The following is a 24782-nucleotide window of genomic DNA, read 5'->3' on the forward strand; positions in this document are numbered from 1 at the left end:
ACATCCTATAGACAATTCATTTGAAAGAGAAAGAGAAGATGTAAAATCTGCAAATGATCTTCAGGTTGCATGGCCCCAGGTTTTCTAATATCTAGCTGACCTACAGTACAGAGCAGTTTTCCAAAGGCAAGCAATGGTATTTTTTAAAAACACATCCTTAATTCAGTGCTCTGTGCAAAAACAGTTCCTCCCGCCCACATATTAGAATACAGGGCTCTCAGAAAGTGTGTCCATCCTAGGGCCTGAACCAAATCCCATTGAAGTCAATGGGAGTCTTTATACTGACTTCAATGGCCTATGGATCAGGCCCATAATCTGCAAATGAGTACAGTTGGGTAGGGCTATTAATTTGGCTAATTTGGCAATCTCTGGCTATCTAAAAGAGAGGTGTTTGCTTTCCAGAACTGGGAACAACTTCCTTAGCTGTGGAATCCAAGAGTTTCAGGCCTTTGTGGACTAGCAGCTGGGGTGAAAGTAATATTAAATTCTTATTGATAAGAAAGGACGGAAGGGGCGGGACTGGGGGTCAGCGTACCCCAGCCAGCCCATCCGTGCTGTCTGGCCCGGGTCTCCAGCCACTGCCATGGTAGCAGTGGTGGTGGCCGGGAGCCCCGGGCTCTTTTAAATCGCTGGCCCTGGGATAGCTGCCCCTTTTGTCCCCCCCCCGTCGGTGGCCCTGCCGGTAGGGTCCCTACTGGCAGGGCCGCCAACGGGGGACAGAAATGTCAAAGTGCTGCTGCAGCAGCACTTTAAGGAGGGTCCTTTGCCGCGGCAGCGCTTTAATGTAGGCTGGATATGGGCTGGTACCGGCTTCTTACCGGTACGCCGTACTGGCCTATACTGGTGCACTTTCACCCCTGACTAGCAGCTCAAGAGGCTGCTTTTTGCAGACTTGGCTCCTTTGTTTTAGGTCCACAGAGGTGATACGAAATTTTGGCCTGAGACTGCAGTGAGAAATTATTATTTTAACTTTTCAGTTAAAATTCAGGTACTTTTCATGGCATCCATTGTCAGTAAAATTATGTTCTAAGAAGCACATTTATGTGAAACATGACTCACTTCTTTTAAGTAGAAAAGTTGGCAAAACTAATAGAGAACTTGTCTTCTAGTAACATTCATTTTGCAAATTACATTCAATTACTGCCAAACTTTGTGTCATCTCAGTTGATTATGAAGGTCCATTAGAAACGTGTCTTTTGGTTTATCAGGACTTTAAGGGCTTACTTTCCCAGCGATACGAGGGTGATGTATGAAGGTAACTCCCTTTAGTACTAATTGAAATTAAGGGCCCAATGCTGTGAGGTGCTAGGCCATTAGATTTCATTCGGAACTGAATGTGTTTAGCACATCACAAAATTTGTCTCATATGCATAAATTCCTCATGTATCCAGAGGAGCACACCCTTTAGAATATATTTATCAATGTTTTTAAATGAGAGAACCATTTTTGAAGTATTTTTATAAATCATACCTGGCTGTATTCCTTAGTGCAGGTTTTTAAATGACCTCTGTACATTGTATTAAGAAAAATGGTAGTGGACAATATTATCTTTCTTTATTGCAAATCTTTCAGGGCTTCAATCTGTGGTTTTTCCTTTAGCATTCAGATGATGGAGTGTTCAGAAAAAGTACTGAAGATAAGACGCGTTCACGAAAGAAAACCCACTGGAGTACTGAGTATTTTTTCCAGCCTGCTCTTGTATGGTTCCATCGCAGTCTAGGGATAGGGATTATTATGGAGATCATCACTCCTATCCAAGTAAGAATGCGGTGGCATTGGCTGTGTGGGAAGTTTCTATGAACTCTGCAGAAGGCAGAGGTGGCCCAACTGAAGTCACATGTGATGCCTACCTAATCACTGTTAGCATTTTTTTTCTTTTTTGACTTTTATAGCCCTGTTTTATTTCCCTACTCTTGATTTTTGTATTTTGAAGTTTTTTTCATCTTTATTGTACCACTTGTGCATTCGCTAATAATAATAATGGGAGAACTGGGCCACTGCTATTGCAGCATGTGCATGCACATGGAGATGAATACATGCATATGTAATATGCCTAATTAAGATGAACTAGAGATGTCCAGATAATAATTAGAATACATTTATTTGGTTCTGGTAGCATTCATGTGCTTTCCAAACATTCAGGAAGGGGCGGTCCCTGCGAGCTCACAATGTAAGGATAAACAGGCAAGTAGAGAAAGGGTATGGAGAAAAGGAACAAGAACAGGCAATGTAAATACTAGACAAATCAGTCACTGTAACCAACACAGCAGAAGTGGATTTAAATATGAACTAGGTAGAGGCCTTGCAGATGAGCTCAGGGATGTCATACCATGCATAAGGACTGTGTGGGTGAAAGGTAGAGAGGTAGTTATATGAGAAGTTGGAAAAAAGAGGGATGAAGCTAGGAACACTGGTGGAGCAGAGGGGAGACACAAAATTCTACAAGGGCAGATAAGCAGAGGGGGCAATATTATTTAAAGCTTTTAAAGCTGTGACAAGAAGCCTAAATATCATGCAATAGCTGATGGGGAACCAGTGGGGGGATTCAGAGAGGAAAGTGACATGGTTGAATCGATAGACAAGGAAGATGACTCTAGTGGCTCCATTTTGTTTGGAATGGTGGGGGGCAATATATGGAGTGTTTGGGCTGGGGAGATGGAAAGCAAAGGATGGATCTTGGAAATGCCAAGGAAGACAAAGCACTGGGATTTGGACTTGGCCAAATGTGAGATGAGGAAATGGGAGTAGTGAACTTCCCCTCTCTGCAGAGATTGTGAGTCAGAATGATAGAGATGAAGGTGGTGGCATTAGAAGATAGAAATACCTAGTGAAATGATGAAAGTAAATTAAGATAGCTGCAGTATCGAGAAGCCAACAAGCCCAATAGTATGTAAAATGGAACATTTTAGTGTTAAGTGAAAATGAAGAGAAAAAATGCAATAGACCTTAGGGAAAAGTCAAAGGACGCACAAACAGGTAATTGTCTTATACAAAATACTGTGAGGAACTATCACTACAAGTAGAATTACATGAGCTGTGGTGCTATGTTTATCAATTAGTCATTATGTCTAATTTTATCAATTCCTTCTGTCCTTTTGGAAACATAGAAAGAAAGGTAATAATAATAAGTCAGCAGAAAGGACCTATAACTAGGTGGGAAATGAAAATTTTATAGTTTTCCTATTTGTTGAGTAAAGTCTGTGAATAAAGAACATTTAGTTTACTTCTTGGGCATTGCTAACAAAGATTGATAGGGGAACTACTGGTAAAACACCTGTCAGGAATTGTCTAGGTATATTTGGTCCTGCCTCAGTATAGTGGGATGGACTATATTACCTCATATCTATGACTCTAAAATACCAGAAGAGGCCTTAAGAATTTTCTTTCCTCAGTGACTGTATATTTGACTCCCTGGCAATAATTTCATAGGTAAGTTGGAAGTATTACTTTACTTTCATGGCTAGAATTCTTGGAATGTTGGGCCACATATAAACACAATATTAGAGGCCTAAGACATTTTCATTTCTTAGTATGCCTAGGGAAGGAACACTGTTTACATTATTATTTTTATACTACCTGCAAAAAGGAATGCAGAATGGCAGCAGCAGTAACAAAGATGGTCTCATGCAAAACCCCCACAATGCATTGCTCTCAGAAAGAGGCAGCAGTTTCAAGGGTTGTATTAGACTTGGGGTAGGAAACAGTGTTTCCATCATTACACAGTTTTTACAAATGGCACAGATCTGTTGCCCTTACATAAAAACTGAACTGAAAATTCTACAAAAGGACCAAGCCCTCAAGGCAGCAAAAGGCAGACACTGATACAAGTCTGGTGATTCTGATAATTGTATTGTGCCATCTCATGAATAGGGTGACATTGAAACTGATGCTGGAAAAGCCATGGGACTGGATTCAGAGTTGTGGCTAGTATTGGCTGGGTGCAGCTAAGGAGGGGGATTGCAAAGGAGACAGCTGTAGCTCTCTGACTGGGAACAATTCTGTGCCTACTTTGCATATACTTTAGAGCAGTATCAGGGCTACTTTTAAATTATGCCAGATGGTAACAGCTCCCAAAGGTCTGTCCATTGGCCAGGCATCACTGGAGCACAGTAGTGCTTTGGCCAGCCTCCCTCCTGCTCCCAACACACCCTCTAAGCCAGGGGTTGCTATAATGCAAATTGTGGAAACTGTCTACACCACCTCTATGCTATCTGGGGCTAGACCTGATTTTGTGAGATGCACAACACCCTCGACTTTTGTGGAAATCAATGGAAAGTGAATGTGCTGAGAGCTTAAAAGAGTAATCTTCTAATTCTTAACATTGGCACCACAATGTTATTGAAAATGCAGACATAATATGGAAGGGCAGGAAGAATCTCATATTACTAAGGGTTGACACTAGCATTGTGTGGCACATTCATGTTGTATGTATAGAGGATATGGAGAGAGGACCACTCTCCCAACCAGTGTGATACCCTGTACTCAGCATTTCTCTCAAGGTATTGACTGTGAAAATTTGATGCAGCAGTCGTTCACAATTTCCAGGGAAGCCTATTTAATGCTGTTGAAGTTATCCCAAAATAACCCTGTTGTCATGGGTAGACTCTGGTGTTGAGAAGTCTGGGACAGCTGGCCCAATTCATCCTTTGTGTAACTCCACTGAGATAAATTGAAAATGCTAGAATTTTCTTGGAATGTGTGAAGTGTGACCACAATGCACAAGCTGTACTGAAAAAAAAAGTCAGGATGCCAAACAATTATTGCTGTTACAGTGGATAGGTCTAAGCTGCATCTCCCCACTATAGCATGTGGAGGAAAGCTCTAAGAAATTTTAACATATTGTCAAACTTTAATGCTAGGGTTCAGTTGGTTATTAAATGAAAATAAAATTTATTTAATTGAACCATAGTTTAATTTAACGATAGTTAAAGGAACCATAGTTCCTTTCCTCCCTCAGAAAGACATATAATTCACTTTGTGCTGCATTGTGGAAAATGCTCTTCAGATTCACCAATGTTCCTCTTCTCTGAGCATATCTTGATAATTGCAGCCTCTGACCGCATGTCTTTAGACAAGGAATATATTTAATATGTTAATTTTTCAGTTCTTAAAGCTGAAGGGATTTTGTAGACCATTTTTCTTTTCACTCATGTCTAAATTAATTTTAAGGGCTGCTGCTGCTACCTGAAACCTTTTGCTTAATAACTCAGGCATCATTCAGATTACAATTACAACTGACTCAGAATTCGCATCTATCAAGCCATAACTTATACCAAACGTGACCTTTACTTCAAAGGCATTTCAATAGCAAATTGTACACAAGGGGTCAGATCTACAGCTGATTGAAATCCGTATAGCGCAATGAAGGTAATGGAGGAATGCCAAGTTACACTGACTGAGAATCTGTCCCATGATTCCTTTTTCTAATTTTTCCACAGTGAAAGTCTGGAGCTTTTGTATTTCTCAAATGTATAAGGCAACAGATGTATATCTGGTGGGCAGAACATGCTAACACCTTTTCCTTTGATTTGTCCATGAACAATAATATTATCAGGAACTTATATCTTGTTCAAAGTAGGTGCGCATGTGAGATCTTATGCTTCTGCTATTTTGAAAATTGGTCCTTAATGTTCATCACTGTGTGTATAGTTGACTGTAGAATAAAACTGACTCGGTAATGGCCACTACATTTGTTTGCAGACTCACTAAACATACTTCACAGGGATAGAATAGATGTGCTTCACTAGAACTTTTAATACTAAGTGTCAAGCACTTGGAACTCCAGTGGGAGTTGTCAACACTTGACACCATTCAGGATTTGGCCAATATTAATAGCAACATCTGAGTCATTGTTTTGTCAAGAATTTTAGGACATTTTGAGCATGAAAACGGCTTAGTCCAAAATAGTCTGGATTTCCTGGCCTCTGGGACACACTGCCAACCCCATCTGTCTGAGTATGTGTCTGGGGACGGAGTGTCTTTTGCAGGGTGACCAGTTAGCAAGTGTGAAAAATCGGGATGAGGGTGGGGAGTAATAGGTGTCTATATAAGACAAAGCCCTGAATATCAGGGCTGTCCCTATAAAATCTGGCCACCCTAGTCTTTTGGGGATTTGAGGGGGAAGTTTTTTGTTTTGGTTTGTGATATGTTTTGCTGCTTGATTGTTGCATGTACAGAATGTACGGGGAATAGGTTGCTATTTTGGTTCTATAATGGGTTTTGTCATGTATTTTGATGGCAAGGGATAAGCTCTCTTTTTGGTGTGTCTATTTAAATCTCAGTTAATAAATAAACGAAACATAAATCCATGTGAAACCTAAATCCATTTTGTGATAGTTTGCTCTTTCAGAGAGCAATCATTCCATTGTGTGCAACAGTCAGCCACCAATATGAGAAGACATGCACATGACACTGGACTTTGCTGCCATCACTGGGCCAGATCCCGAGACATGTTGAGTGTCTGTAAACTCCCAACACAGGGCAGCAGCTAGGGCCAAGATTCTGGCCCTTCATTGAGAGTTTGCAATTGATCAGAACTTCTCAGCTGTTAGGTCCCAAACCTACAAACGTGCTTATCTTTAAGTATATGAATAGCCTATGGTGAAAGATTGTAGAGTTTGCAGGATTGGGGCCTTATTGATAAGGTTCATGCTAATCCTCTGAAGCAGTGAAGGCAGAAATATTATTATGCCCATATATAAATTTATTATATCCCAGTATAGATTTGCAAACTGAGCCCAGAAAGGTTTAGTGACTTGTCTAAGATCACACAGCTGGGAATCAATGCTTGGAACTCTGACATGTCTTTTCTTCTACCCAGTTCCTTGCCGTAAGCTGTAAAAGATCTGTACAACAAAAGCTTAGTATGTGAAAAGGCTCTTGTCTTCACCCTAAGGTATTATGGCATGCTTTAGAACCTAGGATGAAGACAGAAACCAGCCCAAACTGCAAGCAGAATGATAGAATTTTCTCAGGGCAGAAATAAGATTCAAGAGGACTGCATTTATTTTATTTTATTTACTATTTTAACATGCTAATAGCTAATATGCATGCTAATAAAAGAGAAGAGATCTCACATGGTAATAAAAAAATAAGGTGAACAGTGAATGCAGTTGGGGAGAAGACTTAAAGCATAGCTCACAGCTCATCTGGCAGAGATTTTCTGGGAAATATAAGAGAAATTTTCTCTGCTGTCTAGCCCTCCTTTTACTCACAGCCCTGTCCTACTCAAGACAAAGCCCATCTGGTCAATTTGGGACTGAATAAATGTAAAAACTAATGGTCAGCAATTGGGTTTATGTGGCTCCTCTCTCTAGCACAGTGTTGCTTGAAAAAAATCTTGCAGAAACAGTAAATGCTGTTAATATGTTCTTGGGCTTTTCTCCAAACTTCTTTGAAACCAAGGTCATAACAATAGTTAAGTATCACATTCTCATGACCATCCCATTGGGGCAGCCACTGTTGATAGCCTAGTTATCTCAACCTCATGATTAATGAGAGTTGTGAAGGCTGACAGGAAGATTGTTGGAGGTTGGCTGTAGCTTAATTAACTGTGACATCACCTGGAAAGATTCATAAGCAATGGAATGGTATTTTAAAACCTGTCTCTGGGTTTTGGTCTGACCCATAAATAATTATGTGTTTGCAGGCCAGTAACAAACAGACTATGCATAGACAAGATTACTGCCTTTTGGTAGTTTGTCCTGCAGGATAAACTTACTTCCCTATGATGTTGCGATGAAGTGTCATAACATCACCATGCAATGTGACAATGTTCAAAAAGCGATCCTTGGCAGGATGGCATCACAGCATGATTGTGCTGTGAAACAGTGTCAGAAACTGATGATATCATGCTGACTATAAACATTTTAGGGATAGCTGATCACTCCTGAAATCCTATTTATGGGACTGGGAGTGATCCATTGTGTCAGGGACAGCCCCACAGTGTTCAGAGTGATGGTAACCATGTCTGCTTAGTATGTCTGAGAGAAAAAATAAGATATATAAATGGACAGACAAAATATACTAATTTTTGGAATTATGTTCAGGAATTGTCTCACACCTGAATGGTACAGGACAATAAACTTGTTGATCAACAACAATAAAATGCATCTAATGCAGAAATAGGTTTGACCCACAGAAAATTAACCACAGAACTGCACATGCCAAAACTAACCACCTTTTTGTTCCATGAAGTGTTGCTTTACTCTCAAATAATGAAACGGGGTAAGAAAAGGAGGTACTCCTTAGTTTTCAGTACAACCTTGCTGATTTGGAATGCTTCAGTTAAGACCTTGTAACTCTTCCCCTGTGGATCATAAATAATCCCAGTTTTTGCAGTCTCCCAATCTGTTTTACTCTACCTAGTCTAACCATTTAATTGTTCTTCTCAGACCCTTTTCTAATTCCACAAGCATACTTATGGAGAGATGACCAGTTTTGCAAATCAGGAATGATGCATTTACATTGTCTTATTGTACAAGGATCAAGTTAGAACTATTTAATCAGACAACATTGCACAGAAATGATTCAATCTTGAAAACTAATGCTAAACATGACAAGAATTTAATGACAAGTGTTTAAATAAAAGCTATCAAGAAACAGTCTTTGTACATATCGTTGTCTGATACTTTTTTCTACATGGTATACTTAAAAGAAAAGGAACAATGACATTCCCAGAGAGTAGTTATCAGTGGTTCACAGTCATGCTGGAAGGGCATAATGAGTGGGTTCCTACAGGGATCAGTTCTGGGTCTGGTCCTGTTCAATATCTTCATCAATTATTTAGATAATAGCATAGAGAGTATACTTATAAAGTTTGCAGACGATACCAAGCTGGGAGGGGTAGCAAATGCTTTGGAGGATAGGATTCAAAATGATCAGGACAAACTGGAGAAATGGTCTGAAGTAAATAGAATGAAATTCAAAAAGGACAAATGCAAAGTATTCCATTTAGGAAGGAACAATCAGTTGCACACATACAAAATGGGAAATGACTGACTAGGAAGGATTACTGCGGAAAGGGATCAGGGGGTCATAGTAGACCACAAGCTAAATATGAGTCAACAGTGTAACACTGTTTCAAAAAAAGCAAGCCTCATTTGGGGATGGTTAGCAGGAGTATTGTAAGCAAGACACGAGAAGTAATTCTTCTGCTCTACCCCACCGTGCTGATTAGGCCCCATCTGGAGTATTGTATCCAGTTCTGGGCACCACATTTCAGGAAAGATGTGGATAAATTGGAGAAAATCCAGAGAAGAGCAACAAAAATGATTAAAGGTCTAGGAAATATGGCCTATGAGGGAAGATTGAAAAAATTGGGTTTGTTTAGTCTGGAAAAGAGAAGACTGAGAGGGGATATGATAACAGTTTTCATGTAAATAAAAGGTTATTACAAGGAGGAGGGAGAAAATGGTTCTTCTTAACCTCTGAGGATAGGACAAGAAGCAAAGAGCTTAAATTGTAGCAAGGGAGATTTAGGTTGGACATTAGGAAAAACTTCCTAACTGTCAGGGTGGTTAAGCACTGGAATAAATTGCCTAGGATGGTTGTGGAATCTCCATCATTGGAGATGTTTAAGAGCAGGTTAGACAAACTCCTGTCAGGGGTGGTCTAGATAATACTTAGTGCTGCCATGAGTGAAGGGGACTTCACTAGATGACTTCTCGAGGTCCCTTCCAGTCCTATGATTCTATGATTGATTCTATGATAAAAGAGCATTCCCAGACCTTGATTATTTTCATGTGAAATATTTACAATTTAAACTACAAAACTGAGGTGGTCCTATGCAAAGAAAATGCTGTGTGCTGTATTAAAAGTTTAGCTGGTGAGAGAAAGTGACATTTCTCAAAATGCTGACACACACAAAAGAAGTAATAGCATAGGACTTTAAAAATATACAAGATTTATTTCTTAGCTGCTTATTATTTAGGCCATGCCTTCAGCTGGTGTTAATCAGCATAGCTCCCTTGACCTTGATTGAGCTACATCGATTTATACTAACTCAGGATAATACCACCTCGCTGTTTTCATCAGTAGCTCTTAACGTGCTTTACAAAGGAGGTCAGTATCATTAACCCCACTTTACAGATAGGGAAACAGATGCAGAGGGAGATGAAATGTGTTGCCCAAGATCACCCAGCAAGCCAGTGGCTGAGACAGGAATAGCAGCCAGGTCTCAGTCCATCCATCAGGTCAGACAATGCCTGCCGCTAATAACGTTATCATATATTAATCTATAGCATACCTCTTCTAAGAGCACAGTACTAAAATTAGAACAACTCTCACTTTAATTTTTTTCAAATAAATATTTGATAACTGAAAATAAAATAGCATGTGTCCCAAATACTGTATTTATTAATACAACTTCATTGTGATACTGGACCAAACTAAGCTCTGATTTACACTAGTGTAGATCTGAAATAATTCCAGTGTAGTTAATGGAATTGCTTCAAATGTAACACTGCTGTAATTAAGGGCTTGTCTTCACTATGGGGGTAAATCGACCTAAGTTATGTTACTTCAACTATGTGAATAACATAGGTGGAGTCGACGTAGTTTAGGTCGACTTACCCTGGTGTCTTCACTGCGCTGCGTCGACAGGAGACGCTCTCCAGTCGACTTCCCTTACTCTTCTTGGAGAGCTGAAGTACCTGGGTCGACTGGAGAGCGCTCTGCCGTCAATTTAGCGGGCCTTCACTAGACCTGCTAAATCAATCCCTGCTGCACTGATTGCAGCAGCATTGATCTCCCCATAGTGAAGACCAACCCTAAGGGCCTGATCTAGCTCCTGCTGAAGTGAGTGGGAGTCCTTCCACTGGCTTCAGTGGCATCGGATCAAACTCTAAGAGCAGAATTTGTTTCACAGGCTTTGTACAATATAGTTGTTCTTCAAGGAGGCCTGGTACCATGCCTTTTTCTAACAGGTGCCCATTCAGGAGCCAAGCTGTGGCATTGCCCTACGCAGCTAATCTGGTAGGGATCATGTACAATCTCTCCTTGAGTGGGCCAGTGCACAGGGGAACTGCAGACATGTTGGTGGAGCAGTCCACCTGCTCCCTGAACTCAGGGTCTGCATCTATGTCTTTGTGCAGGGGATCTTTTCAGCCTCCTGGCCCTGTCTTGTCCACTCTCTTTGCACCCATTTAATGGGGACCCTCTTAGTCTGGTCCTAAAGATGGCTGTTTACACATCGGCACATTCAATATATATTATTTAGGCAGGTTTCACACATGGTTTTCCAATTTCTTTTTCGTAGCATGCGAGCAAATATTCAGGCTTGGGAAGTCATGCTGTGTGGTGGTGTTAGCTTTGTTAATGCAAAATTCTAGAGGGAGCTGTCTGAGCAGCAGGAGAGTTTGCTCTCTGCCGTGGTGTCTGATTAGAGTCAATTCTTAAGGCATAGTTACTCCTAGGGAACTAGGCAGTGGTGTGAGGCTGAAATTACCGAAGGAATTTTGACCACCTCTGTTTGACCACTTTTGTTCCATGGAGGGTGTCAAGTATCAGAACCGTGTTAGTCTGAATCTGTAAAAAGCAACAGAGGGTCCTGTGGCACCTTTAAGACTAACAGAAGTATTGGGAACATAAGCTTTCGTGGGTAAGAACATCTGAAGAAGTGAGGTTCTTACCCACGAAAGCTTATGCTCCCAATACTTCTGTTAGTCTTAAAGGTGCCACAGGACCCTTTGTTGCTTTTTCCATGGAGGGTGTAACTGTAAAAAATATTCTATGTTTTATACCCAGGTTCTGTCACTGATTCCTCCTCCACTGGGAAGCTGATTTGTAGGACCCCAGCATCTGCTAGCACTTGCTAGAGGTGCAACAGTATGAATAGATGGCCCAATTTTGAACAATGACTGCCTAAAATTAGATACCTAAACCCACTTCAAGGAACCTTAATCCATATTTAAGTACTGTACCTAGAATAAGTATTTAGGTGCCTAAATACAGATTTAGGCACTGAACTTCAGGTCAAATTGAAATACTGACCACCGTTATGTGATAAGTGTTTAAGTATCTTATTTGGTACATTTTCACACGGTTTAACAGGTTCAGACTTCTCAGTAAATGGTTAAATCATTTGCCCTTAAAATACAGAGAGATCAAAAAAAGCAAATACAGTACTGTGCCTGTATTGCATCTTAAAGATAGGCACATCTGGACGCTTTGTCCCCACCCCGACATGCAGGGCAGTCATTTACAGCTAGGAGGTGAAGATGCTGATGCTGCCAACCCAAGGCAGCCGGAGCCAGCAGTGCAGGAGTGGCACTGGGGTCTGCGCCGGTTTCACTACTCCGCCGCCCCTCGGCCAGGAGAGAGATGCGCTGTTTTCTCTCTCTCTCTCTCTCTCTCTCTCTCTCTCTCACACACACACACACACACACACACACACACGCTTGCAAACTCAGCCGGACCCAGGGAAAGAGGTTGCCTGCAAGGAAGCTGCTGGCACTGAGGAGGGAGCTCAGCTACTGGTGGAGCCCAAACTGTGCTTTGTTCATAATCAGAGGGTAGCCGTGTTAGTCTGTATCTACAAAAACAACAAGGAGTCTGGTGGCACCTTAAAGACTAACAGATTTATTTGGGCATAAGCTTTTGTGGGTAAAAACCTCACTTCTTCAGATGCACTTTGTTCAGAGTTATGGACATTTCAGAGTTATGGAAAACCTCCATTCCTGAGGTGTCTGTAACTCTTAGGGTCTACTGTATATTAATCCAAACAAAATTATGTATTGTTTAAAAGAGCTTGGACCCGTCCAGGTAACTAAAAGCTCATATCCCTGCCCCCAGATCTAAGTTGAAATGACCCTTTTATTGGTTTAAGTCTATATAGAAATGGTTGGACTGATTTCAGCTGTGGGGTGGAAAATGTCTCTGCTACCCTGAAAACCTGTTTAAATTTCAACCTAGGGCTAATTTTAGTGGTTGAGATATGAAACACCGGCGCTGAGTAATATTGCAGACGTCAACGTACCCTTATCTGGGAGCTGCTGCCAGAAGCTGCTGTAATATTACCCATTTTCTAAGTTACTCATTTGAAAAATCTTGTGATGGTATTTGCGTGGGTAGGGAAATGAGAGTCATTACTGTCACAGGAGGGCTAATCAGGAAATCTGTCTTAGTGCTCCCATCGCTGAGAAGAATGGAAAGTGGGGATTTAGTAAATGACAGCAGACCACATCTCTTCTGGGAGCTCCCATTTTAACAGTAATAGCAATTTCCAAGGCTTTGTTTAATATCAAACAGCACCGCTATTTACAATTACTATGAGTGCCTATTTGTTCTGTTGCAGTCAGACTACACTGGGGTAATCAATAGGTGGACCACAGGCCAAATTCGGACTGCCAGATGCTTTTGAACAGACCACAAAAACTTTTTATTTACTTATTATTATAATTATTGTTATTGTGATGTGAAAAATGTTTCTCTGGCATCTGGACCTTGACTATACTTTGACCAAGAAATTTGTACCTTGACAAAAAATAATTGACTACCCCTGGACTACACCCTTCTATCGCAATGCATCAGGAAGCAGGGCTTGCAGCAGAGCCAGTCTTTGGGCAACCTAATGAGCGCAGCTGGCCTATAGTAGGCTGCCTGAGTGACTGCATGGCCTGATTGGTTGGAAGAGTCAGGAGACTGGCTGGCTCTTAAGCCCAGTAGCAGCACTAGTTCAGTGGCTGCTCAAAGTATTTGCCCACTGCTGTGATCACTCCTGTGCTTGCTTATTCCTAGTCCTGCTTCTGCCTTGGCTCACTCCTACTAACCTGGTCCTGACCCTAGGCGCTAATCCCTGACTTCTGACTCTGACCCTGATCCTGGGCTCTGATTCCTGATGACCTTCTCCTGTACTAACCACAAGGGCTGACTTCTGCTCTAATCACTGGGCATGACCGCCCACTTCCCAGTCACTGACACAATGCCCTGGAAGGGTCTTATGTTTCCATACAAAGATAAAAGATTGTACTTCCGATGTCTAAGGCAGCCTTCTTTATTTTACATGAAGGAAGAACAAAACATAAAGTCTCAATGAGAGAGTATAGTGAGTGAGTCTCCTCTTTTACATGCTGATATCATAATGGCTGCTGAACTCAGCACAAAGGAAAAATGCATAGCAATTTAAAGGTGCTACAGTGAGAATAAAAAATCAGTATTGTAGCTACAGAGTTATAGCAGTGGGGGTTAGGAGGAGGGTCATGGTCCAGGAAACTGAGAGTTGGGACTGTTCTCTGTTTGCCCATATTGAATGTTATCAGGTCATGATCACTCATCCCCACAGACTTCCAGTCCAGTGATTAATTCATCTGTATCTGTCATAATGAGGTCCAAAAAAAAAAGTTACCTCATGTTGGATGCAGTGTTGCCAACTCTCATGATTTTTGTCATGAGTCTCATGATAATTATTGTTTTCCTAAAAGCCCCAGCTCCTGGAGTCAAGGGGATATGTGATGATTTCAGCCTTCATTCTTAAAGAAAAATGAAGTTTCTAGCCCCCGTGGCTCTGGAGAAAGCTTCAAAATGTGACCCCCGGTGCATCCTAAAGGCCCCCAAAGCAGAAGGCAAATAAAAGAACATCAAATCTATTACTTTTACATAATCTCATGATTTTAAAGCCAATCTCGTGATTTTTGGGGAGCCTGACTCATGATTTTTGAACATTTGGGGTTGACAATTCTGTGGGTATAAGAAAATTATCACCTGTCATTTTAAAAAATCTAATGGTGTTTTATTACTGGCTGCATAACTCCTCCAATATGTCTCCTAAAGTTAACTGCTCTTGAAAATTGTACCATAGATAACATTGGCTTGAAGCACAATATTTTATATCACTGGAATTCCTGGTATGAGTCTAATAAATTTGTTTAATTGTATTATTTATATGAATTAAAATATTGAGCCTCAGAAAATTAATAAAAAAGTAAGAAAAAAAGAAAATATATCTTTCATAGATGCTGAGGCCAGGAGTGATCACTGTGCTTCAGTTCTTCTTTTAATCCTGTTTCCAAAGCACAGTACATTTTAAAAGTACAGTACAATACGCTTTGACCTCTACATTATCTTTAGATCAGTTGTTGTTCCTAAAACCAAGTGTATTTTTCACCAGACCACAATTTACTGAATTACTCACAGCACTTCCTGAAGCACACATGGATAGCCGTTCTGTCAACATCTGACATACAAGGGCTGACCTGACCCAAACCTGCTTAGCTTGATAAGATCAAAGCATAAAGTGGCCTGCCTGCAGGCCCTGTAACAAAGGCTGTAGGTGGAGGGAGGGGGAGGGTTTGTTGTTTCACACTTTGGCTTTCCATTGTGGTGGAAATTCAAGGTCTATTTACAAACCAGTCCAATTTATGGACTGGGTAAAATGATAAATGATCTCATTGTATCTCATCTGGATATTTGTTTGGGTTTTTTTTTCAATTATTTTATAAGGTTAAGAAAGTGGAAAGTTTATTCATATCAGACAGCAACAGAGAAAACATAAATACATAAAATGAGTGCGTGCTCACCTCAGCAGTCAAAGCTTACATGACCACGTACAATTTTCCCATTTGTTGGTCCCACACAGCACACAAACATGAACAGATCCTTTGATACCTTGTAAATCTACCAGAAGAAAGTTGTTGTGCCCAGGCAGTGTGGTGGTAGCTGTGTCAGTCCCAGGATATTACAGAGACAAGGTGGGTGAGGTGATACCTTTTATTGGACCAACTTCTGTTTATCAGAGAGAAAAAGCTTTCGAGCCACATACACCTGAAGAAAAGCTCGGTGTAGCTCAAAAGCTTGTCTCTCTCACCAATAGAAGTTGGCCAATAAAAGCTATTACCTCCCCCACCTTGTCTCTCTTGTTGTGCCCATGCAGTCATGTTCCAACACTGTTGATTCCAGATGCATTATTATATCCCAAAGATAGATTAATCAGATATATATTAAACAGCAAAAGTGTAGTCATTTTTTAAACACAATGTTGTAGCTTGCCATTTACTTTTTCCGTAGTTCAACAGATAGAGCTAGACACATAGAATGATAATCAATAAAATTTGAACTATGACAACAAAACAAACAAACAAACAACAGAAGGAGGGGGTATGGCAAACATACTTCTAAGTAGCATATGTAAAATACTTGCAGTAGCAAGATTTGGTTTGTTTTTAATAAAATGGGCCAAATTCTTAAATGAGTTACAGCTCTGTTGTGCCACTTAGGTAGTATGAAAGAACTAATCTGGTTGCACATTCCCAAAAGAGAAGTCTCCTGGCATAGGGGAACCCTCTGCTGGGCATAACTGTGGCAGATCTGGACCTCTGGGCTTTGCTCTCCCAAGTGTAGCTGGCTGGCAAGTAGGTGAGATAGACTATGCCAATCCTCGAACAGAATGTTGAGAATCATTAAGAAAGGGATAGATAATAAGACAGAAAATATTATATTGCATCTATATAAATCCATGGTACGCCCACATCTTGAATACTGCGTGCAGATGTGGTTGACCCAACTCAAAAAAGATATATTGGAATTGGAAAAGGTTCAGAAAAGGACAACAAAAATAATTAGGGGTATGGACCAGCTTTCATATGAGGAGCAATTAATAAGACTGGGACTTTTCAGTTTGGAAAAAAGACGACTGAGGGGGTATATGATAGAGGTCTACAAAATCATGACTGGTGTGGAGAAAGTAAAAAAGGAAGTGTTATTTACTCCTTCTCATAACACAAGAACTAGGGGTCAACAAATGAATTTAATAGGCAGCAGGTTTGAAACAAACAAAAGGAAGTATTTTTTCACACAACGCACAATCAACCAGTGGAACTCCTTGCCAGAGGATGTTGTGAAAGTCAATACTATAATAGGGCTCAAAAAAGAACTAGATAAGTTAATGGAGGATAGGTGAACCAATGGCTATTATCCAGGATGGGCAGGGATGGTGTCCCTAGCCTCCGTTTGCCAGAAGCTGGGAATGGGTGACAGGGGATGGATTACTTGATGATTACCTGTTCTGTTCATTCCCCCTGGGACACCTGGCATTGACCACCATCGGAAGTCAGGATACTGGGCTAGATGGGCCTTTGGTCTGACCCAGTATGGCCATTCTTATTACTTTATTTTCTAAAACAATGTTTCTCAAAGACTGGCGCTGGTTCCTGAGATCACCCTCACACAGTTTTGGAAGGCAGCAAGCTAGTCCCTGGTATCCAAAGGCTGAGAAACTCTGCTCTAAAAGACTCTGTGTCAGTGGCACAATTTAGAGTGCCTGGCAGCAGCTGTAAATGGGATCAGGGCTGAGGTCGGTGGGGAGCAGTTTGTAACACTACACTCTCAGGATATGTCCAGACTACCCGCTGTATTGGTGGGTAGCGATCGATTTATCGGGGATCGATATATCGCACTTGTTAAGACGCAATATATCGATCCCCAAACACGCTCCCTGGCAGTAGCGGAGTCGACGGGGGAGCCGCGGCCGTCGATCCCGCGCCATGAGGACCCAAGGTAAATCGATCTAAGATACAGCTATTGACGTAGCTGAAGTTGTGTATCTTAGATCGATTCCTCCCTCCTCCCCCCCCCCCCCCTCGGCAGTGTAGACCAGCCTTCAGAAGCAAGGAGCTATAGTGAGCTCACCCATTCCTCTCTGCCAGCCGGCTGGCACTCCAGGGCAGGATAGAATCTACCTACATTCATTAGAGTGCTTTATTCAGGATTTCACTTATGTGTTGGAACTTGCCTTTTATCTCAAGTTCATCAATACAGAAAGCAGAGAAAAGCCCATAATACTGTAGTCTGACTTTATATATATCTAGGGTGAATAGCTGTCCCAATATTATAGGGACAGTCCTGATATTTGGGGCTTTGTTTTATATAGGTGCCTATTACCCCCCAACCCGTCCCGATTTTCAGGGATGGCTCTTTGTTTTTTGCCGCCCCAAGCATGGCAGTCAGGCGGCCTTTGGCGGCACGCCTGCGGGCAGTCCGCTGGTCACGTGGATTCGGCGGCATTTCTGTGGGTGATCTACCGGTCCCGCGCCTTCACCGTACCTGCCGCTGAATTGCGTCCGAAGCCGCGGGACCGGCGGACCTCCTGTAGGCATGCCGCCGAAGACTGCCTGTCGGCTGCCCTCAAAGCAACCGGCAGGCCGCCCCCTGTGGCTTGCCGCCCCAGGCATGCGCTTGCTGTGCTGGTGTCTGGAGCCACCCCAGCCAATTTTTCACACTTGCCTTCTGGTCACCCTAGCACTATCCCAGTGACAAACAGGATATCATTACAGCAAACATTTGGAAGGGAGGGCACCTCAGACATTACAGATTCCTCATGCTTTAAGCGGCTTTACGGCTCTTTGCTAAGCTGCTCTTTGCTAAGCAAGTAAAATGAAAAATAGAGCTCAGTGAAATGAAGGAACTCAGAATTATTCATCTCACCTCCTACTGCTTGCACCAGAGAGCATGCAATCTGCTTCTTTTCTACCAGCTGTTCTTTACCAGGAAACATTTTGTGGTTTAGCTGTTAAATATTGCTGCCTTACAAAAGTAATATGAGATCAAAACCCTCCATTTGAGCCAGAAGCACCTTTTCCTGTCTCACTGTGGAAACTTTTTAAATGGTTAGACCCACTCATGGCAATAATAATAATAAAATATCCTGCATTTCTGTATATTCCATCCAAAGATTTCAAGACAAGTTACAAAAAACAGCTACTTAGAGCCAAATCCTACTTGCCTTTCTCAGATAAATATCCTCAGTAAAGGAAATGGAGCTTACACATGGGAATAAAATGAGCAGGATTTGATCAGTAGGCCTCCCGACACCAATGTGAGGTGTACAGATGAGGATGGTGAGGAACAAAGGTTTCAAAGTTAGGTGTTTAGGTTTGGGCACCTAAATCAGTGTCCTTTAGGTGACTGTAGATAAATGGGGATGTTTAGATCAGGGTGCTATACATCACAGCCACAGCCACAAAGTGCCATTAGGGAAATGTGGTCTAGATCAGTGTTTCTCAATGACTAGTCCATGGACCAGCAACAGCTCCTGAGATCTTCCTGATAGAGTTTAGGAAGGCAGCAAGCCAGTCCCCGGTATCAAAAAGGTTGAGAAACACTGGTCTAGATTAAATTAATACAAAGCGGGTGCACAGCAAGTTGAAAGACTATACTCAAAGAGTAGTTATTAAAGGTTCATTGTCCAGCTAGGAGGGTGTATCTAGTAGGGCCCTACAGGAGTCAGTTCTGGGTCTGGTACTATTCAATATTTTCATTAATGACATGGGTACTGGAGTGAAGGGTATGCTTATAAAATTTTATAATGCAGATGTCACCAAGCTGTGTGCAGTTGCAAGCACTTTGGAGGACAGGATTAGAATTCAGAATAACCTTGACAAATTAGAGAATTCCTCTGAAATCAACAAGGTGAAATTAAAAAAAGATAAAGTCAAAGTACTACATTTAGGAAAGAAAAATCAAATGCACAATTACAAAATGGGGAATAGCTGGCTACGTGGTAGTACTGCTGGAAAGGGTCTGGGGGTTATAGTCGATCACAAATTGAATATGAGTCAACAACAAGATGCAGTCGTGAAAAGGCTAATATCATTCTGAGGTGTATTAACAAGAGTGTCATATTTAAGACATGGATGATTATTGTCCCACTCTACTCAGCACTAGTCAGGCCTAGTTTAATCTTTAGAAAAGAAGACTGAGGAAGGACCTGATAACAGTCTTCAAATATGTTAAGGGTTGTTATAAAGAAGATGGTGATCAGTTGTTCTCCCGGTCCACTGAAGGTAGGACAAGAAGTAATGGGCTTAATCTATAGCAAGAGAGATTTAGGTTAAATGTTAGGGAAAACTTTCTAACTATAAGGGTAGTTAAGTTCTGGAATAGGCTTCCAAGAAAGGTTATGGAATCCTGATCATTGGAGATTTTTAAGAACAGATTGAAAAAAATACCTGTCATGGATGGTCTAGGTTTACTTAGTCCTGCCTCAGCGCAGCGGTCTGGACGTGATGGCCTCTTGAGGTCCTTTCCAGGCCTATATTTCTATGATTAGGGGACTATAATCCAAGTAAACACATGTAGTGAAAACTAGAACACCACAGGTTACCCACTTTCTCTCCAAGTTTTACACCATACCATTTTTTTCTTGTTATGCCAGGCCCAGACAAGCTGCAAAGCAACAGAAAGTCCTGAGAAGGCAGCAGAAGGGAGTAGGACCTAACCTAAAGCCTATTACATAAATGGAAAGACTCCCATTGACTTTGGTGGTGTTTGGATCAGGGCCTAGGTCCAAATCCTGCACTCCTTGTTGTTGCTGTTGTTGTTTTCAGAGGAAACGTCTACTGAGGTCAAAGGTAGTTTTGCTTGTGAAAGGACTCAAGGATCAGGTTCTAGGCAAGTACTTGGAAAAGGTCTGTGTGAATACTTCTGTTTCCAGGTGCACTATGAAAAGTCAAATTCAGAAGGGGAGGTGCCCACTTCAGGAAGGCACTATGAAGTTCAAAGGGGTGTTTGATTTTTGCTTGAAGCTAAATAGAAGGTAACATATCAAGTGTCAGATAAATTTCCCTTCACTGATCAAGTGTTTTATTAACTGCCTGTTTTCATTTTTAAGTGACAGAATATTTATGCTCCCCTTGGCAAGATCAAGCAGGTTTGTACATGGATATATGAAGATACATTTTGTCCTGGCACAATGACTGATAAAAACCCACACAGAATGACGTAGAAGTGAAAAAATGTATAATTAGATATTTTTTTTCCTCATTGGTCCCTCTTCCACAGCTTTGAAGAAGAGCTAAAAAGCTTGAAATATTTTTTGTCTAATGTTAAGGTTTTTCAAATATTTTCATGCATTCTGGGTCAGATGCTGCCCTGTTGGAGGAAAATGGTTTCTCACAGGAACATTCTGACATTTCTCTGTGTACTAGAGACTAAATTCTGTCCTGAGATAAGTCCCTGACAACTCTCATTGATTTCTTTGGGTGGAATGTGGCACCATTAATGGAGGAGAAATTCCACTAGATTATGTCCTTGTACAAACTGGACCTTACTAGGTGGGCTGTGAAAGGTTTGCACTTTTAGTTAGCACTTCAGTTATTGTCCAACCATTAGGTCGTTTTTACAGCCTCTGAGTTTAATGATGCTGGAAATGGAGTCAGATCCCCAGGCAATGTAGATCAACATAGTTTCTTTTGCTTCAGTGGAACTACTGTATGATTATTTATATCAGCTGAGCATTTGGTCCACTGTTATTAACTGATAAACTGGAAGCACCCTCAAATGTTAATTTAAACCCAGATTTGGTAAAGCACTTAAGCACGTGCTAACAGAGAGTACATAGAATCATAGAATCGTAGGACTGGATTCTGGAAGGGACCTCGAGAGGTCTTCTAGTCTAGTCCTCTGCATTCATGGAAGGACTAAGTATTGTGACAAAGTTCCTCCTCTTCCTTGGTGGGTCCTGCGCTTATTGCCGGATTTGCTCACCTCAGAGATTCATGGCAACCCTCAGTTTGGCCACTTTTGCTAATAGCTCAAACCTGCCATTCACTCAGCTAACCTCATCACTGGCCAGTATGGGGACAAGGAAAGAAAACAATCCCCGCAGTCTCTGCTGATCCACCTAGTGGATCGGAGGACAGGCCAAGGACCTTCCCCTCTGGTGGGTCCCACAGTCAGGTCAATTCCTCCTGTATCCAACAGGGAGTTGGGGGAATGGGGGAAACCCGGTTCCACCCTCTACTCCAGGTTCCTGCCCAGGGTCCAGTGGATCACAGCCATCTACAATGTTTAGTGTAACACCTGTGTGACAACTACAACTCCCTGGGCTACTTCCCCATTGCCTCCTCCCAACACTTTCTTTATCCTCACCATAGGACATTCCTTCTGATGCCAGATAGCATTTGTACTCCTCAGTCCTCCAGCAGCACGCCTCTCACTCTCAGCTCCATTCACGCCCCTCACTGTCTAGGGTGAGGTCCTTTTTAAAACCAGCAGTCCTGATTAGCCTGCCTGTCTTAATGGATTCTAGCAGCTTCTTAATTGGCTCCAGGTGTTCTAATTAGCCTACCTGCCTTAACTGGTTCCAGCAAGTTTCTGATTGTTCTGGAACCGCCACTGTTACCTTACCCAGGAAAAGGGACCTGCTTAATCTGAGGCTAATATATCTGCCTTCGATCACTCTCCTGTAGCCATCTGGCCCAACCCTGTCACACTATTATCTAGACTATTTCTGACAGGTGTTTGTCTAACCTGCTCTTAAACATCTCCAGTGTTGGAGATTCCACAACCTCCCTCGGCAATTTATTCCAGTGTTTAACCACCCTGACAATTAGGAAGTTTTTCCTAATGTCCAACCTAAACCACCCTTGCTGCAATTAAAACCAATTGCTTCTTGTCCTATCATCAGAGGTTAAGGAGAATAATGTTTCTCCTTCCTCTTTGTAACAACCTTTTATGTACTTGAAAACTATTATCATGTCCCCTCTTAGTTTTCTCTTCTCCAGACTAAACAAACCCAATTTTTTCAATCTTCCCTCATGGGTCACGTTTTCTAGACCTTTAATAATTTTTGTTGCTCTTCTCTGGACTTTCTCCAGTTTGTCTACATCTTTCCTGAAATGTGGCACCCAGAACTGGATACAATACTCCAGTTAGGATTGCCAACTTTCTAATTTGCACAAAAAAACCTGTGACCCACCCTTCCCCTCCCCGAGACTCTTCCCTTCTCTAAGGCTCGGGGTGTGGGCTCTGGGGTGAGGCTGGAGATGAGGAGTTTGGGGTGTAAGAGGGAGCTCCAGGCTGGGGCCAAGGGGTTCAGGGTGCGGGAGGGGACTCTGGGCTGGGGCAGGGGATTGGGGTGTGGGAGGGGGTGAGGGCTCTGGCTGGGGGTGCAGACTCTGGGGTGGGGCTGGGGATGAGGAGTTTGGGGCATAGGAGGGAGCTCCAGGCTGGGGCCAAGGGGTTTGAAGTGTAGGTGTGGGCTCAGGGCTGGGGTAGGGGGTTGGGTTGTGGGAGGGGGTTTTGGGTGCAGGTTCCGGGCAGGAGTTTGGGTGCAGGAGGGGGCTCAGTGCTGGTGGAGGTTGGGGTGCAGGCTCTTGGAGGGAGTTAGGGTGTGGGAAGGGGTTCCGACCTGGGGCAGGGGTTTTGGGGTGCGGGCTCCGGTCAGGTGGCACTTACCTCAGGTGGCTCCTGGTCAGCGGCGCAGTAGGAAGCCTGCCTACCCTGGCTCCACGCTGCTCCCAGAAGTGCCCAGCATGTCCGGTCCCTAGGCAGAGGTGCGGCCAGGAGGCTCTGTGCAGCCAATGGGAGCTGCAGAGCCAGCACTTGAAGCGGGGTCAGCACGTGGAGCTTCTGCATGAATCAGGCAGATAATTAATAATTAATATTACATCAGATAAGTAATATGTAAGTTGTAATTTACAATGAATTATTCAATTGGCTGTAGAGGTCACAGCAGGATTGGATGAGACAGACTGAAGTTTTTGAGAAATCAGAGTGAAGTGATTATATGCCAGCTGTGATTTGAATGAAGCAGTCAGGCAATTTATTAGCATTGTCAAGGAAAGGGACATGTATGCTTGATTTTATTATGGAAAGCTCCAGCAATGGGGAAAAGTAATGACCAGGAGAGAGCAAAATGAGGGACAAAGTTCAGCCATGAAACGTCAAAGGTTTGGAATGATTTATCTGCAGGTGGTCATAATACCCAGATCTGATGCCAACTCTTCAAGTTTTGAGTTTAGTGCAGCTTATTGCTCATGCTGAAATCTTCCACATTCCTATTACATTTCTGCATGGTGTGTTTTGTGCAGCCTGCAAATCAGAGTGGAGTTGAACTGCACTCTGTGAACCAGAAAACTCACTTACTCTCACAGAATGTTTCTCTATATGGATGGTGCTTTAAAAAACATTCCACTGAACTGTGCTTCTGCTTGAACATATTAAATTCAATGTGAGGATTTCATACAAATAAGAAGACAGTATAATGGAATGACTGAAGGCACTCAGCACCTCCCAGGAGATACTCAGCACCTAACAGAATTGGGCTCTTCAGGAGGTGGCTTCTTGCACATTAGATATGAAAAGGTGAAATCATTAACACTTCTAGACATAATCTGAGGTATTTGTTAGTTGTTCTTCTGATACAAACTATTAAAGCAAAGAGTGCACCTTTTCAAGACCTTTTGAAGAGCAGATTCAAGCCAGAAGGTAAATGTTCCCATTTTGATGATGTGAGTAAGTTTATCATGTGAGATTAAATATCCCCCTATTCTTTCTGAATGAGTGGGTCTGATCATCTCTCATGCACAGTGGTTTTATACCAGCACCACTGACTTCAATAGAGATACTCCCCATTTGCACTGCATTCAGAGAAGAATCATTATATTTATCACAATGTACTACAACATATATAGCCATGGAGTAACAAAAATCAGGGATTTGTGCTCAATGAGATATGTGACGGGTTCGGTCACAGAGATCCTCTTGGGACTGTCACTTGATGTGCTGAAATTACCCCTGAGCCCGTTTTCCCTGCCAGCTTGGGACTCCAGAACCCTTCTGTGTTGAGTCAGACACGCAAACCTGCTACAACACAGACACAGGGTCTGGACCATGCCCCCAAAGCTGCAGACTTTAACTAAAAACAACTCAGCAGGTTACTTATTTCCAGCACTCAGACACCCAGCTCGCAATGGGATCCAAACCCCAAATAAATCCGTTTTACTCTGTATAAAGCTTATGCAGGGTAAATTCGTAAATTGTTTGCCCACTACAACACTGATAGAGAG

The sequence above is a fragment of the Trachemys scripta genome, chromosome 3 (assembly GCF_013100865.1).
Source record: "Trachemys scripta elegans isolate TJP31775 chromosome 3, CAS_Tse_1.0, whole genome shotgun sequence".
In the NCBI taxonomy this organism is placed as follows: Eukaryota; Metazoa; Chordata; order Testudines; family Emydidae; genus Trachemys; species Trachemys scripta.